Raw genomic sequence first — 15,547 nt, forward strand, 5'->3', positions numbered from 1 at the left:
CCTTTGCTGAAAAATCTAGATATCAAGAAGGTGGATTATATTGCAAAATGTCCAATATATCATGGGAAACTTTTTTTCATCTTGCCATATGGAAATGGAGCGGAATGGTTTTACTCAACCCCATGAACTGACTTATCTTGTTTGGTTGATTTTCCGACAGGGTGGATAAATGATGTATATTGGAACGATTTTCCGTCATCCCTTGTCAAATTTGGTTTTGAGACAAACCGGTTTCGGCGTTGTGCCATCATCAGTGTCGATTTTCGTTCTGATCTGTTGTTGTCGTTTGTCCTGTATTTATAGTTCGTAGGTATATGAGCAGATATTGTCAAATTGATGCTTGTGTATATATAGTTATTTGTATGTGCTGTGTGTTCATTCAGAACCGAGGGTGGTTTACTAATCGATTTGTGTGGCTGACTGGGGTAGGTAGAAATCTGTGATTTTAGTCGTTTGACTTTCTTTGTCGGTTTTTTGTTTTGGTGTGTTAATTGTTTTGTGTTTATTTGTTGTTGTGTGTTTGTCTGTTGTACCTGTGTGATTAAGTTGTTTCCTGTAAACAAGTTTTAAAGGCTCGAATAATGTGTCAGAAATTGTGTTTATCTGTTCGTTTATTATTCTACCGTCGAATGTTTTCTGTTTGTAGATTTCCATGTTTTCGAGTACGTTGAGACGTCGGCCTTTTCTTGTATATGAAGAACCCTAACTGTTTTATTGATGTTTGCTGGGGAACATTCATTCTCGACCATGTGATTCGCGAAGTTAGACTCGGGTATAATGTTTGGATTCCGTATTTTTTTGTTGTAATCTCTAATATGTTCTCTGAACCTCGTTCTTATTTGCCGTCCTGTTTGTCCTATGTAACTATGCTGGCATCCGCAGGTAAGCTTGTATACGCCGTGGCTGCTAAATGGATCCTCTGAGTTAATGTTAGTTCTTAGTTTTCGCCCTAGATTGTTCGATGTTTTGAATGCTGTGTTAATGTTGTATTTTTTAAAGAAGTTTGCCAATTTATATGTTGCTTTTCCAGTATATGTCATAGTCGTCCAGCTATTATTTTCCTTTGCATTATTTCTTTTTGGTTCTCCATTTGTCCTTCTGAGCTTATCTACTAGTGCTTTTTTATATCCGTTGTTTGCAGCGATATTATATATGACCTCAAGTTCTCTCTTATATACCTCTTGTGTAAGAGGTGTTCTTTCAAGTCTATGTACCAAGTGCCTTAATGCTGCATTTTTATGCTGTTGAGGGTGATTTGAGGTATTGTGTATTATTGTGTCGGTGGCCGTTGACTTTCTATATATGTCATAGTTAAATCTTTTGGCTTCTTTATCAATATTTATCGTGAGGTCTAGATAGTTGATTCCTCCGTCTTTTTCGGTTTCCATTGTAAATTTTATATTTCCGTGCTGCTTGTTGAGGTACTCCAGTACAAGCTCTTCGTTATTAGTAGTTAAAACGCATATTATGTCATCCACGTATCTAGCATAAAATGACACGCCTAATTTGGACTTCAGCTCCTGTATGTACTTTTCTTCCAGATTTTGCATGAACACTTCCATAAGAATTGCTGATGTGGGGCTTCCCATTCCAAGACCGTTTGTTTGTTTTTCTATATATTTTATTGTTGAATTGAAAATAGTTTTGACGTAAAGTGGTTCTTATCGTATTTGTGATTTGCATACTTTTCACTTTGTTTTTTGTGTTATGAACTATTGTTGAGCTAATGTGTGATATATTAAACGACATTTCTCCTCTCGTTCTATTAAACAAGCACCAACACAGTCAACGGTAAAATAGTACGGGTATATGGTTTCTTATTTGAAGACATCGGAGACATAATCTTAAAACCAAGGATGCTTCAAGGTGATTTTCTATTTACAGATGATAACCTAAATGTCAGTCTACGTAGATATATTGCCGAGCGCCACCCATTATTTTAAAAGCTACTCACATTTTCAATCCAAAGCCTCTGGCTCGCTTTTTATAACCAAAAGAAGGAAAAACCGATAAGCGATACTAAAACACCCCGCTGCTACATTTAGTAGGGATAGAGACGATGCATGCAACCTACAGGACTACAGACTACAACTAGAGAGTTTCAAGTCTGCCAACCCCAATAAAATGTCTCCCCATTTCCTTTTACAATAAAACTTGATAAATGAAATATCATTGATTCAAAACTATTTGCTAAGTTATAGCTTATTATTCTAGTCTACCCTTTTAAACTTGTTATATCTAAGTTGCCGTGGTCTTTAACCGATCCCGTCAATTTTTACTAGAAAGATTTTCTTTTATAGGGAAAATTTGTGTACCCAATTTTATTACGATCCGTTAGTTTTTCTTCGAGTTGTGGCTCCCGAAACATAGAAAATGCTAAGTCATAAAAGGGGTGGTGCCACGCCCATTTTTTAAAATTTGAAGTTTTTCCTATTTATTGCTATAAATCCATTTGGGAAATGAAATACCATTGATATAAAGCTCTGGATTGCAAAGATATATCTTATTTTATTCGTCCACGACCCTTTTAAAAATCTTTTATATAAAAGTGGGCGTGGTCCTTAACCGATTTCGTTAGTTTTTCTTCAAAGCATTCCTTATAGTAAAGGCAAACTCTCTGCAGAATTTTGTTACAATAGCTTTATCGATTTTTGATTTATGATTAATAATATTTGTAGAATTGATTTTATCACAAGTGGGCGGTGCCACGCCCATTTAAACAAATTTTTTCAAATTTTTATCAAGAGTCTCAATATCAGTCCACAAGTTAAATTTCAACATTCTAGGTGTATTATTTACTAAATAATCAGTTTTCCAAAATGATATATATATAAAAAGTGGGCGTGGTCATCATCCGATTTCGCTCATTTTCAATACCAACTTATTCTGGGTCAAGATAAACTCGTGTACCAAATTTGGTGAAGATATCTCAATATTTACTCAAGTTATCGTGTTAACGGGCAGACGGACGGACGGACATGGCTCAATCAAATTTTTTTTCGACACTGATAATATATGGAAGTTTATTTCCATCTCGATTCCTTTATACCTCTACAACCAACCGTTGTCCAATCAAAGTTAATATACTCTGTGTGCAAAGCACACTGAGTATCAAAATTGGTTCTGCATAGTCCGTAGGTGTGGCCGCCGTGGTGTGATGATGGCGTGCTCCGCCATCCACACCGAATATCCTGGGTTGACGGCCCCGGGAAAAGCAACATAAAAATTTTAAAATCAAGTTTCTTTAATTAGAAGAAAATTTGTCTAAGCGGAGTCGGCCCTCGACAGTGTTTGGCATGCAATCCGAGTGTATTTTTGCCATGAAAAGCGCTCAATGAAAACAGTGATACCATTCGGAGTCGGCATAATACAAGTAGGTCCTGTCCAACCAATTTGTGGGACAAATTAAAAGGAGCACGACGCAAATTGGAAGATAAATTCGGCCTAAAATCTCTTCAGAGGTTATCGCGCCTTACATTTATTTATTTATTTTTAGAGCCCGTAGGTGAGGTTAGGTTGAGTGGTAGCTACAACAGTGCGAAAAGCTGATTTCGACAGTATGAAAGTCCTTTGTAATACCACAAAAGTTGGAGCAAGAGGAGTCATTGCATCTGTTTGAATGTGAGCAAGGCAGGGCGCTATCCACCGTGGCCTGATAGTGTTTTATAGACTTATGAGAACTCTAAGCAAGCTCCAGTGATTTGTTGAATTGAAAAAGTTCAGTTGACTATGTCTACCAATTAACAATTTATTTCTATGGAGCTTTATGTTATTTTGTTCATCTTGCCGTATCAAGAGATCTCTGTGTATGTACGAAGGAGTCTTGCAAACAACAATGGCGTTTTGCAAAGTCCGCCTAAACATTATTAAAATTCTATAAGTGAGCGGCATACGATTGATAATTATGTTAATATTCTCTGAGTATTGAAAGAATTTAAAATTCTGACACGATATTTCGTGTAATGAAATCGTCGCGTACTGATCTCATAGAAAGCGTATAAGCACTTGGCAGTAGCAGAAAAAAGCGTGTAAATTAGTAACGGATAACTGGCTACCTATTTAGGTAAATATATTTATACTTTATATGTATGTATGTATATGTGCAAACAGGGCCGTAGAGAGAAAATCAGGGCCCGGGACTAAACAATTTACTGGCCTCCTATAAAAAACCTTTAATCTATTTGATTAATTTGAATTAATGACGTCTCATTCATGAATCATTATTGATGTATTACAATTTTTGCCACATCAACTAAATGATTTTTGGACTAAGAGCTGAAAATAAAATTAACACAGAATATTTATTGTAACGTAGAAATAAAATTCTCTTTTAACAGCCACATATTGTTTCAGATAATCTTTTCTAGTTATTTGGTAACATTTTAGAACATTTCTGATAAATTTAAGATGATTATAAATTTTAATTATTCAATATAGAAGGTTCGGATATCAAAGAGTGCCTTTTCTCGCTGCAACATTTTTTATAATAAATCGAAATTTAACTGTCTTGCCAAAACGGATTCAACACAAAGCGTGGCAAGTCCTGGAACTCGCTCTTGAGATGAACACGATCTATGAAAGTTTTTGATTCTTGTATGGACGCTGAAAGAACGTTCTGCACTAGCACTACAGAGTGGCATTTAGCAATTCCAGTGGTGACAGACTTTATCAAAATTTGCTTTGTAAATATGTTTTAAGTGAATTATTTCGCATTCTAGTATTTGAGAAACGTCTGACTTGTATTTTTCGACAAATTTCGCTGCACTCGCCCGAACCGTAGTTTCATCCATGTCTTCAAATTGCCACAAAAAGGAAAACTTCTCGTTCAAATTTCTCATAGCTGCAAATCGTTCAGTAATGCCAGTGATTACCGAATCAACAATCACCAATAATGTATTGTTTTTAAAATCAGATTCTGGATCATCCATAATGATTTAATTTCCATTGCCTTCAAAACGTCTTTTGGATTTTCTCTTTCAAATGTCCGGAATGTTCAATTGAATTGCAGCTGTTTGCATTCGTTTAAAATTGTTTCCCATTGGTTCCTGATCAACTTCAAATCAGCTAATAAGGCATCTAGATGTCGGACCTCAACATCTATGGTGGTGTCTCTAGCTTGGAGTACGACGTTTCTTTCATCTGCTGCTGAAAATAGTAAAACATTTTTGTACAACTCCGAAGAAAGTAATTACAGCCGTACCACATTACCCAGCATCAACACCACATAAATTGAGACTATGGGTTGCACAAGACGAGTAATCAGCATTCGAGTTTTTGTGCAGAACGTGACGTTGTGCTCCGTTGTAAGCTCCTTTCATATTGGCGCTGTTATCATACCCTTGTGCACGACAATTTTTAATGGGATTTCATGTTTACCTAGAGCAAATTAAATCAGTGTTTTCCTGACCAGTCGGGCGAGTCTTTTTGTTACAATCCACGAAAGCCTAAACCCGTTCTTGAATTGTAAAATTTGTTGCTTTCATCTGTTCAACGTGACTAGCATCAGGAGTAGCATCAGCGATAATAGCAAAATACTTGCCTTTCTTGCCTTGATCTAATATAGTTTCCCTCACGTGTTTTGCACAAATTTCTATAAACTTGTTCTGAATGTCCGGGGAAAGATAGTGAACCTGTAAACGTTTGTGCTGCTGTTTTGAAATCCTAACTTTCTCCAAATTATCTCTAAGTATCGGATCATAAGGGCTTAGGAGTTCTAAGATGCCCAAAAAATGTCCATTGTTTCGTTCACCAAGATATGTATATACTTTCGCCTTTGAAAGCTAGGCCTCTTTCACCCAAAAATAAAATAGTGTCCAAAATTCTATATAAAATTTGGTTCCACTTTTGAGTTTCAGGGATTAGCTGTTCAGCCCTGAAAACCCCGGGCCCGGGGGAATCCCCCCATTCCCCCTCTCTCTCGTTGGGCCTGTGTGCAAATAAACATACATATAATAATGTAGGTGAGGCATGATGATTGATAAAAGGGTAGAGTTATTAAATGCAAACATTGTCAACGGATTGAGGAGTTGCTAGGAGTGGATTGCATTTATTCCGGTAAATAACCAAAAGGCAGAGCATTCATATGAAAAACTGGGATTTTAATTTAATTATTATATCATTAATGACTCATTATGTGAACATTAACCTCGATTTTAAATTAAGATTGATGCGGTGATGATATAAAAATGTGCGATGTACTCAGTTGTATGTGGAGCATTCCATTGGTTGGAAAAAACCGTTTGCATTTTTTCATTTTTCGATTTTAGCTCAATAAACACTATAACTTCTTCCGGCTTTTGGTGCCAGTTTGAGTTGACTAAAGTTTTACCTTGCAACTTTCCTCGATAAAATTTTGCTGCTCATCTCAGTTCAAGCCCCGTTAAACTCTAGTCAACTTTGGCTGGAGTCAACTTTGGCTCGCACTGAAATAACGGATCTAAACCAGGTTAGTTCCTAGTGGTCCACGACGAATAATTTGCTTTCTCTTATGAGCTAAAGTCGGAGGGAAAGATCCATCTTCTCAACCTCTACCAGACAGTCGAAAAACCGTGCGCGCAGAAATCGTAGTATTCTTGTTGGCAGAGCTGGACATTGGTTGAGAAAGTGTTGAATCGACTCCTCTTCCTTCCCATCCTGACAGCTTCTGCACAGGGAGCTTGTTGGTATACGCCTCCGTCGGAGGAATGGTGCAATAGCGCAATGACTTGTGATTACACTCGTCAGTACTCTCACGGCAGATTTGTTTAGCTTGAGAAAGAAGCTTATTCTTTTCCTATCCAATCATAGCCATAAATACCTTGTGACCTCGTAATAGTCCCGTCCGTTGCTTCAATCTCAATCTCATATTCCTCGAATTTTCTCACGAGATAACCCTACCTACGGAGCCGTCCACCTCGCCTATTTCCATTTCGGAACCTTTCCTGGACATTTCATCTCCAAATTCATTCCCTTCAATAACGCTGTGCTCCCGGACCCAGCACAGGGAGACATTTAGGTGCCTTAGGACGCCAGCGAGACAGCGAGACTCGACACTCTGCCGATATCACGTTGGATTCTAATGTCTTTAAGGCGGGATGGTTGTCGACAGAGATCGTTACGTTCGTGTAATTTCGTTGAGCAGTCTGAGTCTGGAGGGTCGATACGACTGATTTACCCGCCGATGCTTGGAATACATTCCAGCTCCAGTTCCCTTTTCCATTTTCAAGCCATCTGTGTAGATTGTAATACCCCTACCACTGTCGAGGCCTTCCTCCTATTCCTTCCCTGTAGGATATCTTATGTTCTGTACCTGTAATTTAAAAACACTTCAACCAAGGTAGGAGTACGGGTTCAAATTCTACTCCCGGGAGAAAAGGCTTTGAAGAGATTTAAACAAGGTATAACATAAATAGCTGTCGCCTTGTCCGTCCTGATGTCACTTTGCTTAAAATTTTGCCAAATTATTGAATAAATAAAAAAAGCGCTGTGACTTGGTCGGTGTCGGAGGCGTTTAATCGTCCCTTTGTCTGTCATCTAATATCGTTGCGTGCCCATATTCGGCTGATTTCCACATGTTGGACTCTCTTACTTGCCGAACCTCTTTCTCGGCCAGTCCCTGTACGAATCCGGGCTGAGGTGCGCTGCTCACTGCGCCCAACATACCCAAGCATGCTGGCCTCGCACTTTCCCTATTGATTGCCCTTTTTATTTACTGCCTTCCAACAGACAAGAGGTCCATACGTTAGTGTCGACCGAAGGACTGTCTTGCACATGCTACAGTACCCAGCCCATCCCTTTTTCAGGTGTAGCATGCTAATAGAGCTTTCTTTGATCTTACCTCAAAGTTTATGAGCTTAGCTGCCGTATCCATTACCTTACCTGAGATCAGAATCGCTAAGTTGTCGGCGTATGCGACTACCGTCGTTCCCTCATGCCTCTGGTGGCCATTTCACTAGCTAAGCCGGATCCTAGAATTTATCTGACGACCCTTCTCCTGAGCATAGAATCGATTCATGCAACTATGGAGTCTTGGGTTTCATGTTGTATAAGTGCCCTGTAGATTGCCTCCGCCTAAACATGGCTGAGGAGGGCTGCCAACAAATTACATAAGGAGGGTATTTTTGTTTGTAGATACTCGTATGTATGTCGCCACGCCTCACCTTGTATGGTTCCGCCATATTTGCTTGAATGTCTAATTGATTTTGGTCAAAGTAATTCTTGAAAGTTTGCAGAAAGACTTAAGCACGGTTGTTCCGGTGAATCCATCTGACTTCAAGTGGACCCAACTTACAAGTCTTTCTTGTCATCTGGTCATAATCATCCGGAGCCAGATAGCAATTTTGCACGTAAATGCCGCACCAACGATTTGAGCCAGGTAGATGCCTGGATCAATTTGTAAGCCAGATGATTTGTTTAGTTTTTTGTCTTTAGTTTGAATAATAATTCTTTTTTAAAAATAATTGTCGCTGCTTCGCCATAAGCCTTATGTGTAAACTAAATCACAACTCATATATAAAAAATATTACACTCAAAGAAAAAGACTGGTACAATCAACCGAAATACGGGTCAATTCAACCGAAATTTCTGTCAAGACGTTGATGTTGGATCAACTGCGCATAAATCGTTGATTCGTAATTGACCGCTTTAGTAGTCAAAAGAACAAAAAAAGCTGTTGCGACAGCTTTGTACGAAAGTACCTATGTTGCGGCATTTGCAAGGCAGATGAGTTTTCATTGAGATCTTTTCATGGCAGAAATACACTCGGAGTGCTTGCCGAACAGTGCCGAGGGGCGACCCCGCTTTTAAAATTTTCTTCTAATTTAAAAACCTTATTTCTAAAATTGTTATGTTGCTTTGCCCGGGGTTTGAACCCAGGGTCTTCGGTGTAGTAGGCGGAGCACGCTACCATCACACCACGGCGGCCGCCATATACATACGTAAATATGTGCACACATATAGTACACAGTATAGTTGATAATACAACTATGTATTTTTAAAATTTTATTTATTTTATTTTAAAATATTAATATTAACATTGAAAATCTATAAATACACTGACACTAAAATTTTCGTTTTGAAATAATATTCAAAAATAAAGTAATTCAAAAAATAATTTACAAAAATAAAGTATATTTAAATAAAGTAGATAACTCCACATTTACTCCTCTCCAGTGAAACGAAAACAATTGATTTTTGAATGTTAATTTACAGTGTATATTAAGTACTGTAAGAATTTTGTGTTATAGTTTGAAGAACATTTTAATTATGTGTTAATTGCGCTAAAAGTTTATGTTAGTATTGATATAAGTACCCAATCTTTAGATGATTTGATGTACTTGATAGCTTATTTTTAGTTGTTTTTATTGTTTACTTATTGTATTAATATTTTATGTATATTAATATTTGGTTGTGTTATTGCTATGTTGTTTGTGAAATATTGTTATTTATCATGATGTGATTGAAGAATCTAGAATTAGGTTGAGTAATAGTAGATGGCAACTTTGTGTGTACAATTAATCAAAAATTAAAAACTTGTATTATGCAGAATATATGTTCAATATATAATTGTACTCTGCATAATGTATGTCCAAATTGTTGATAAAGAAGGAAAATTTGATTCCGTTATTCGTTTGAGATTGATATGAAATTGTCATATGATTTTCATTTCAATATAAAAGAATTGATATATGTCAATAAAAATTATTTTAGGAAATCTTTTGAGATTTTTTAAAATTGATTATTGATTGTTTTTTTTTTTTTTGTTTTTTGAATTGATAATGAGGTTGGTTAAATATGAATTTACTTGTATTGTGAAATTTGTATGTCTGTTGCAAAATTTCTCATTTCTATAAATGATAAATATATACTTTTCAATATAAACTGGAGAAAGAGTGTACATAATTAATATAAATAATAAATTGATTATTGTTTAAAATGTTGAAAATATATTAAATATATAAACATTAATTTAATTTAATAGTAATTTTAATTTAATATTATTTAAAACAAAATCAATTATAAAGTTAATAAATTATTTGAATTGTTTAAAGAATGAAAATATTGTTGCAAATTAAATCTTTAAAAAGTAAATTATTTAATTTGAAAATATAAAAGATATAATCTGAAAAAAATTAATGAATATAAATAAATAAACAATGCTTAACACTTGCTGTGAATTCCAGATTTTGAAAAATTGATTGTTGTAAATGTGTCAACAAAAATTTGATTGTTGTTAATAATAATAATTGTATTGTATGGTGCTCCAAATTATTTTTGTAATTAAAGAAATGTTGATTGTTGTAAGTTGATGATTTTAAAATAGCCCAAATGTTACTGGTAAACTTTGCATCAAGAATTCTCTCTGCGTTTAAAGTTTTGTTTAAATTGGTTATAATTATCTTCATGGAAAGCACAGACACAATTTCTTGATTTAATTAGTATTTCTATATTTTATATTTAGTCTTATTTGGCAATTTATATAGAGATTTTGTTGTACTATCGGATTTATTTTAAATTGAGGAGAGGAGGAGAAATAAATTGTCTTTTGATTTTTTGCCAAAATTTCCCCTATTTTAATTTGGTAGTATGAATTCCGTTTAAAATTTATAAGTTTGAATAATTATAATTTCATTATAAATTTTGTCCTATTTTAATTGTTTGCTTTTAAAAAGAATACTAATCACGTACATTATATAACGTTCTAAATTTTATTAATTAATTCAATTCGGTAAAATATTGCATTTTTAGATAGCCTTCTTACAATAGTTCATTATAATTATATTTTGGCTTGCTCATCTTTTAAATTTCGATTGAAGATATTTCTTTAAATAAGTATTTTCTTCTTATTGATTCGTAATGGCTTTAGATAAGTTTATTGTAGTTGATGGTCCGATGGGCAGGATCGCCATTATATAGTTGATAATACAACTATATATTTTTAAAATTTTATTTATTTTATTTTAAAATATTAATATTAACATTGAAAATTTATAAATACACTGACACTAAAATTTTCGTTTTGAAATAATATTCAAAAATAAAGTAATTCAAAAAATAATTTACAAAAATAAAGTATATTTAAATAAAGTAGATAACTCCACACAAAGCATACATACATAAGTACAAAGTAGAGAGCGCAGTGAGCGTAAAATTACCTTTGCAATTTGCTCATGTATTGACTGTTGATCGCTGTTGAAATGACCAGTGAGATCAGTTGTGTTAACAAAAAAATCAGTTAGATTGATTAGGAATTTGTCAATTTTACAGAAGTTTGTTAACTTAAGGGCGTCTTCTTCTGTTGAAATGACTAAACTAATTTGTTCGCTTGACAAAGAACTCGGTCGAATTAACCATAATTCGACCAATTTCACCGAATCTCCGTTAAGTCAAGAACAACAGAACCTATTTGTTGATTTTACTAGCACCATTTCTTTCATTGTAGGAACTCTGCTTCTGTAGTTTATCAATGATCCAGAGTTTTCCCGAGAGAATTGAACACGATACGGAGCTATTCGAATTAACGGATACAGCATACATAGCAACTCAATCTGTTTGCAACTCCTGCCTTGGCAAAAATTTACGACGATAAATATTTGTGCTGGTAGCGTGCCGCCATGGCGTGGTTGAAAGGTGCTCCTCCTACCACACCGAAGATCCTGGGTTCACACCCCGGGAAAAGCAACATCAAAATTTCAGAAAAAAGTTTTATCAATTACAAGAAAGTTTTTGTATTCGGGGTCGCCTCTCGGCAATGAGGGTATTTCTTCCATGAAAAGCTTTGCAGTGAAAACTCATCTGCCTTGTAGACGCCGTACGGAGTAGGCATAAAACATGTAGGTTTCGCCTGCCAATTTGTAGGAAAAATAAACAGGAGCACGTCTTAAATTGGAGAAGAAACTCTGCTTAAAATCTCTTCAGAGGTTAATGTGCTTTACATTTATTATTTTAAATAGTTGCTCATATACTGAAGGTTTTAAGCTAAAAACTGCCAGATCACTTCGGTTTATTTCAGGCGGAAATTATAACCGTAAAGGTAGTAGAAGGAATTCTGATAGTCAAGCGGTAATAACGGTGATATTCTCTCACAGCGCTCATCGAAAAATGTTCTTCATTATTATTAATTGGCGTTTAGCCACCTAAGCGATTTCCGCCGTTTCGTAACAAGTCACACCAGTCACACCTGTTTAGCGATAACTGACGCCAATTGGCAGTACCAAGGGAGGTCAAGTCTTCCTCCAACCTGCCTTTCCCAAATTAGTTGAGGTCTACCACTTTCAAACTGCGGTGTCAACTGCAAAAGCGTCTTCGTCTATTGGCATAACATGACCTAGTCAGCGAAGCCTTTGGGCTTTTATTCATCATTATCATTATACCTTATTCGATACTCGCCGTTGGCAGCACGGACAGGACCATACATTTTCTGGAGAACTTTTCTGTCATACACTCCAAGGGCCATCTCATCACCTTTCTACACCTTCCATGATTCCGAGCCATACAACGGGTATGTTGAGCAACTTGTAGAGCGTGTTTTTTGGTCGCCTCGAGATGACTTTACTTTCCAATTGGCTACGCAGTCCAAAGTAGCGCTTGTTGGCAAGAGTTTTTCTCTGTTTGATTTCTAAGCTGACATTGTTGTTGTTGTTAATGGTGGTTCCCAAATAGATGAAATCCTTCTCAGTTTTGAATTTATATCCGTCAACAGTGACGTGGCTGCCAAAGCACGAATGCGCCGATTCTTTCTTGGACGACAGCAAGTACTTTGTCTTGTCTGCATTTACCGCAAGACCCACTTATTTTACTTTCTAATCTAATCCACAGAAGGCAGAACTCACAGCGCGTATGTTCAAGTCAATCGTATCAATATCATCAGCATACGCCAGCAATTGTAGGACCTTATAATGGATTGTACCGTCACGGTTTAGTTCTGCTGCTGGAAGAACTATGTGAAAGAAGTCTCAGGAAAAAGAGTCGCTTTGTGTAAGGCCTCGTTTGGGCTTGCTGGGAGAGGTTTTTCCCAATCCCTACGGAGCTGGTGGTGTAGCTCAGCATAGTTTAGCTTTGCAGGGAACTTCAATTGAGACGTCGCAGCACACAAGCAGATTCTTTTCACCCTGAAGTTCGCTGCTTTGAAGTTGACGAGAAAATGGGGAGTGTCGATCTTCTTATCGTCAGGATTCAGCCTTTTGCATCGTATGCAGGATCACCTTTCTTGTGGATTACGCAGAGTACACTTAAGCTCCAATCTGGAGGCAACCGTTTATCCGACCATATTTTGCATAGGAGTTGACGCATGCTCTTTACCAACTCTTCTCCTCCCTTTTGAACAGCTAGGTGTGTGATCCGTCATTACCTGGCGCCTTGTGATTTTTTAACTAGGATATTGCTATTCTCACTTTGTCCTGGTCGGGCGCCAGAGCGTGTTTTCAACGATTGGGTAACAGCTTCGTCCTCTCCCTAAGGAATGTTCCCTCCAACAGCTTAAGCAGACTCTGTACGTGTGTTACCGGGTCGCAACTATCATTCCTGCAAGAATCTGCCTCGGTCTCGCAACTTTCCGTCACCCCCCGGAAGTTATGGTAGAATTTTCGGGCATTATTCCTATCACCCAGCATTGAAAGCTCCTCACACTCACGACATTCTGCCTCGCGTTTTTTCCTTCTAAATGGGCGTCCCATTGCAGTGCCCGTACGCGGCGTTGTCTTAAAAGTTGTGTCCTTCTTTTCCGAGGCAGCGCGACTCACCGTACCAGTTGTTTTTGCGGGCTTGCTGGAAACCTCTGGTGTCAGCAGTGGCGGGAGGGAGAAAGTGCTCCCACTGCTCAGTCACATCGTCAGGACGAAGATTGCTCTCGGTGAGCAGGTGTGAGAGCCAAGTGGTGTAACCATCAACTGTTTATTATATTGTGGTGAATATTAGCATGACTATGCTGTTAGTAAATAATCGCAACAAAACATAGCAAGCGGCAATACTTATGTACAAGGCAACGAAGAGATATCTCACACACACACAAATAGTCATCAGCTGAATTAGTTACTCACACATACACACACAAATGGCTATAAGAAAAGAATAAACTACAAATATATTATACATGTATATAGCTGGTAACCAAGCATGAGATACAACTGTTCGCGAAATTACTAGACCTCTGGAGGAATGGGTGAAAACCGAGAGTATAAAAGCAGCGCAAGCTGAGGAATCAGTTACCAGTTTGATTTAGACACGCTATCAGTTGAAGTATAATTGTGAAGTGTAATATAATTGTTCTACTCCCAAAGTAATATAATAAAGACCATTTGTAATACTGACTATTAGGAGTTATTTATTCGACAGTTCAGCGATACACACAAAATAGAAGGTGCATAATAATCAGAAATTCCCCGAATTCATTACAATATTCTATTTGGAATACATACATACATATGTGAATAATTCGTTGCGCTTATTCCTTGAAAGAATCATTAATTTTTTAATTTACAATGAATTTGATAGCTTGTAATTAAATCAATAGATGGTTTTTGGGCACAAAACTCTTTTACATCCAAAATTCCAGTTTCTGTTAAATTATTCCTACATCTTGTAGACTAAAAGCAATATAAAAGTAAGTAGTACAGGTACGGTATGCAACCTTGCTTTGCAATTCATTGACGTCATTCCTATAAATTGCGAAAGATTTAATACCGTTAAAGATAATAGTTTTTCTTGTTCTGGATAACACAGTTAAATAAGCATCAACACACCTTTTTTGGAGCCCACAATATATATGGCCATTATATAATTAACAAGTAAGGAAGGCTAAGTTCGGGTGTAACCGAACATTACATACTCAGCTGAGCGCTGTGGAGACAAAGTAAGGGAAAATCAGCATGTTGTAAAAAGAACCTAGGGTAACCCTGGAATGTGTTTGTATGAAATGTATATCAAATGGAAGGTATTAAAGAGTATTTTAAGAGGAAGTGGGCCATAGTTCTATAGATGGACGCCATTTAGGGATATCGCCATAAAGGTGGACCAGGCCTGACTCTAGAATTTGTTTGTACGATATGGGTATCAAACGAAACGTGTTACTGAGCATTTTAAGAGGGAGTGGGCATTAGGTCTATAGGTGGACGCCTTTTTGAGATATCGCCATTAGGGTGGGCCAGGGGTGACTCTAGAATGTGTTTGTACGATATGGGTAGATATCAAACGAAAGGTGGTAATGAGTATTTTAAAAGGGAGCAATCCTTAGTTCTATAGGTGGGCGCCTTTTCGAGATATCGCCATAAAGGTGGGCCAGGGGTGACTCTAGAATGTGTTTGTGCGATATGGGTATCAAATTAAAGGTATTAATGAGGGTTTTAAAAGCGAGTGGCCCTTAGATGTATATGTGAAGGCGTTTTCGCGATATCGACCAAAATGTGGACCAGGGTGATCCAGAAAATCATCTGTCGGGTACTGCTAATTTATTTGTATATGCAATACCACGAACAGTATTCCTGCCAAGAATCCAAGGGCTGTTGATTTCGCCCTGTAGAACTTTTTCATTTTCTTCTACTTAATATGGTAGGTGTCACACCCATTTTACCAA

General features: G+C 36.8%; 1 protein-coding gene across 10 annotated transcripts in view; it reads right to left on the reverse strand.

The window, feature by feature from the left end:
• drd (drop dead) overlaps positions 1 to 15,547 on the reverse strand; it is a 115,231-nt gene that overhangs the window by 64,510 nt on the left and 35,174 nt on the right. The gene's annotated exons all lie outside the window — the stretch shown is intronic.

This window comes from Eurosta solidaginis, chromosome 4 (assembly GCF_040869045.1).
Source record: "Eurosta solidaginis isolate ZX-2024a chromosome 4, ASM4086904v1, whole genome shotgun sequence".
Taxonomy (NCBI): domain Eukaryota; kingdom Metazoa; phylum Arthropoda; class Insecta; order Diptera; family Tephritidae; genus Eurosta; species Eurosta solidaginis.